At 43.9% G+C, this 4,536-nt stretch overlaps 1 long non-coding RNA gene across 1 annotated transcript; it reads right to left on the bottom strand.

Moving 5' to 3' along the window:
• Positions 1–476: 476 nt before the first annotated feature.
• On the bottom strand, positions 477–4,286 carry LOC103795016 (uncharacterized). Its single transcript, XR_013523784.1, has 3 exons — positions 4,219–4,286; positions 3,053–3,239; positions 477–1,130 (listed from the first exon to the last, which is right to left on the bottom strand). It is a non-coding gene; the product is annotated as an uncharacterized LOC103795016 (long non-coding RNA).
• Between the last annotated feature and the right edge of the window lie 250 nt (positions 4,287–4,536).

Here is a 4,536-nt window from a genome sequence, read left to right as displayed (position 1 = left end):
AATGGACACAGAGGAAGATTAGGAAAGTGAATTTAGAACAGTCCAGGAGGCTTCGGCCAGTACTCCTCCAGGGGGAGCTCAGCATTCCTTCCTTTTTTCTACTGCCCTCTCCTTCCTCTTCTGAGGTTGGATGGCCTTAAAAACATGTATCAGCCATTTACACCCAAGGGGACATCAGTGTGCTGAGATCAAGGTCCTGCACCTATCCATGGGGCTGGCTTCTGCATCTTTCTCCTCCTCCTGCAAAGACCGATTCACGAATCGGTCCACCCCCTGAGTCAGAGTATGCCCAGAGACTCCAGCACAGCCACATGGTAGAAGATTTATGGGCAGAAAAAAGAAAGTGAGGTATCAAAGGACAAAAAGGAGAACACTGGTAGACAGCTGGCAATCCCAGCAATCACAGTAAAAAAAATTTTTTTCATCAGTTGTATTAGTCAGGACTTTACAGTTGCAAACAACTGAAACAGATGTGGTTGAGTTCAGCAGAAAAAGCATTTAATAAAAGGGTATTGTGTATTTCACAGGCTTCAAAACAAGGCTTAAGAATTGAGCAGGAGCAAATAAGCCCTGGCAGCCGCCAGGACCACAGCCAAAATTTTGCTCCAGAGCCCATCTAGGATAAAGCTGGACGTCACAGCTTGCCCCTGATGTCACCAGTCACTCTGCATCTGGTACTCTTCAGCCACTGTTGTCACTAGAAAGTCCACATTGTTGACAGTGCTGTGAACAACCTCCAGAAATGTTCCTCCTCCTCACAGTTTCCTTGTCCCACTAGAGGGGTGTATCTGACAAAGAGCTCAGTCATATTCCGAACCCCAACTGCAAAGGAGGCTGGGAAATGAGCCTTCCACTTCTACAATGGGAAGCAAGTTTTGCTTCTCATCAAGATACATAAGAAAAGAAATCTAGAAACCTGAAGAGGGTGCAGAATCTTAACCATTAAATAAAAAAGAAAACTAATAACAATAATAATTGACAAAGATCTGTTCCATGGGTTCAGATTCTATTGATGTTAGTAAGAGACACGTGCTTTGCAGGGCAAACAGGCGATCACAGCACATGTGACTAATCTTCTGCTCTTCAGGATCCTCTAGTCACACACCCACATCCATCTTTGCTTCTTGGTCCTGTCAAAGAACAAAATTTAACAATTGGAGTTTTAAAGATCAAACTATCAAACTAGCTTTTGTCAGTTCATGAACTGAGCAGCATCTAGTCTACAAAATAGACAGGAGCTCTGCCAGGCATGATGGGAACAGTCCATTTTTATAAAGTAGTTTGAGCAGGAGGAACAAGGAAAGTCCATTTTTATAAAGTAGCTTGAGCAGGAGGAACAAGGGAACAGCACAGGGCAAAAAGCGCATTGGTTAATATCAGGTTACTTTCCTTGTACGGATTAAAGCAGAGGGGACTTCCTTCTCATGCCAGCTCAGGTTGGCTGGTTGCTGTGAATCACATGGGTTTTTTTGAGGGATAACTGACCTGTCTGAGGGTTTGGCTATCATCTCTCTCTTGACTTCTCAGGTGAGATCGTACAAGTAAACAGTTTAGTTCAGTTTGGTGAATGGGAACATTAGCGTAAGTGACTCCATTTTGGGTTGGTCTGTTGAGACCTAGTGCAGAAGAAGCTCATCCCAAATCATTGGTCTTCCATAAGTTTTCTTTCATTTTGCTAATGAGTAGATTTTAGTCAGACACGTTGAGATTTATGAGTGATCCTGAGGAAGTAAACCATCCAAGTCCGTGTTATGGATTTCCTATTTTTGGTGATTTTTCTTTGCTAACATTAGTCACTTTACGTATGTCCTGTTAACTGCCAACCTATTTTCTTTGTATTCAGCATGGAGAAGAGTAAAATCTAAAAAGAGAATGGCTGTGAGTTCCCTTGTGCTATAATATTTAATGTAGAGAATGATGTTGAGCCTATTTTAGCCTTGACCAACCTGTTTCCTGTATTAAGTCTTTGATCTGATAAAAGAAAAACTTCAGCTGAATTAACTTTAAAAGAGTTGAATTGAACAATGAACGATTCATAAATCGGTCAGCCCCCTGAGTCAGAGTATGCCCAGAGACGCCAGCACGGCCATGTGGTAGAAGAAGATTTATGGACAGAAAAAGGAAAGTGAGGTACAGAAAACAGAAGTGAGTTACAGAAACAACCTGCCTGGTGACAGTTTGCCTTATCTGAACACAGTTTGGACAGTTGGCTACATTTGATTGGCCAAAACTCGGTGATTGGCACAAGTGTAGGCTATGGTCTGTTTATGTCTCCACTTGTTACAGTTGATGATGCACAGAGAGATTTTTAGGCCAAACTTGATCGAACAGATCTGTGATGATTCTTAAGCAGTCACCCCCATTCTTCTTAATTCAAAGTCAGCGTTAGACTGGAGAATATCTGAGGGAAAGGACCAGTGTTTCCAACAGCTGCATTTGGGATAGAAAGATCTCTAGACTGTTCCTGTCCCTGTTTTTCTATCCCTTGAGGTTAATTCATTTGGCCCTTTCACAAAGCTCTGATTAAAATACAAAAATCATAGGAGGGACAACAGATAAAAGATATCTTTTTTTTTTTTTTTTTTTGACACAGAGTCTGGCTCTGTGCCCAGGCTAGAGTCCAGTGGTGTGATCTTGGCTCACTGCAGCCTCCTCCTCCCAGGTTCAAGCGACTCTCATATCTCAGCCTCCCGAGTAGCTGGGACTACAGGCACTTGCCACCACGCCTGGTTAATATTTGTATTTTTCATATAGAGGAGATTTCACCATGTTGGCCAGGCTGATCTTGAACTCTTGGCCTCAAGCAATCTGCCCATCTCACCCTCCCAGAGTGCTAGTATGACAGGCCTGAGCTGCCACGCGTGGCCAAAAGACACCATTTTTAACACCTTCAAGGAGTGAGATTTTAGGTAGTAACCAGTACTTATGTAGCACTACAGAGTGCTTCCTGCACACTTTAGCACATTCTTCTTCTCACAAGCCCTGTCATAGAGCAGTATTATTACTCCTTTTCTACAGATGAGGAAAGGGACAGAAAAATCAAATGACTTGCCTGTGGTCACCCAGCTAGTAAATGGTGGAGCTGGGACTCAAAATCCCAGAGGTGGTTTCCAACGTGTCCTCTGCTGCCTCTCACCTCGAAGAGTGCTGACACAGGGCACAGGACAGGTGCTCAAAAAAGGAGAAGGCTATGGCATGCAGCCCCCAAGGGCAGGCTCAAGTCCAGCTGGGAACTGTGCCTGCGAGGGGACACACGAGGAAGATTTGAAGGGCTGGCATAGCTCAAGTCTCCCCCTGGCCAAGAGCCTCCCTGCTTCCTGCTCAGCAGGGCACAGCCCTCTTGTACAGACGGCCTCTGCCACAGGACACTGCCTTCTGAAGAAGTCACCAACATTTTTTATTTCTGATAAAACCAGCAGATTTTCTTTCTGCTACCTTGAAGTCCAAGGAGAAAGGCAGAGGACAAGGACAATATCAAGAGGATCTGTGAGTGAGGTTTACAGAGGTGGAGAATTACTTGCTGCCTATTGGAAGCAAAGATAGCAACATGTGTAACAGTAAGAAAAATCCCTGCTAAGAGAGAAGGAAACCTGCTGAGGCCAAATCTAGACTCTGGATGGAGAGTCAGATGGGACTTATGCTCCTGGATGGCGGGATCTGTGGACTTTGAGGCCCAGCGTACAGTCCCTTAAGAGAGGGATTCCCAGAGCACACGTAAACAGGCACAGTCACAGATGAGCGAGCAGAGGACATGAGGAGACTGCTGCCTGGGGAATGTCTTAGCTCTGAAGGGAATCTGAAACTTCAGTTCTGGGAGCCTGCCCCATTCACAGAATAAAGCCTGAATTCAAACCAGGATTCAAATCCCATCTTCATTCATTCTCTGTCTCCCTGCTTCCTCCCTCCCTCCCTCTCTTTCTCACAACATTCCCAGTGTTTGCCTCTAAATATAAATCAAATATCCAGAAACATTAGAGGACAAGTAAAGGGAACTGAAAGAAACAAAATCACACCAAACAACGCTTTCGTTTTTCCAATCAGACCAGGCACTGCTGGAGAAAAACAGAAAGGCTCCTGACAAATCCATCATGCAAGGATTGCAACTTCCTAGTTCTTTTCATCCTCACAACAGCGTCAAGAACTGTCCACAGAAGGGTTTACAAGCAGTAACGCAAGCACCGCACCGTGATGCAAGCTCCCCGAAAAGCCCAGACTTACGGTACTTTGATAACAGATCGTATCTCATAAATGTCTTCTCTCTGCCATCCAGTCTTTGGAAGAGACACAGAAATAGCAAGATGGATTAGTCTATTTATAATTTTTTTGGTCTTACTCATCTTTTAGAATAAAAAACATTAAGCATTGACTGGTTAATACCATAATTAGGAACAATACAAGTTATAAAATAGCAATAGAAATGATAATTTTGGATTAAAATAGGCTCTTGGCTCTCACGGTTCCTAAGATTTTATATGTCAGACACGCTGGAATTTGCGTGGGGGTTGAGGAGGAAACTTCCAGCTTTAGATTATGTGG

Source organism: Callithrix jacchus, chromosome 11 (assembly GCF_049354715.1).
Source record: "Callithrix jacchus isolate 240 chromosome 11, calJac240_pri, whole genome shotgun sequence".
NCBI lineage: Eukaryota > Metazoa > Chordata > Mammalia > Primates > Cebidae > Callithrix > Callithrix jacchus.
This window is presented reverse-complemented; position numbering and strand designations above follow the sequence as displayed.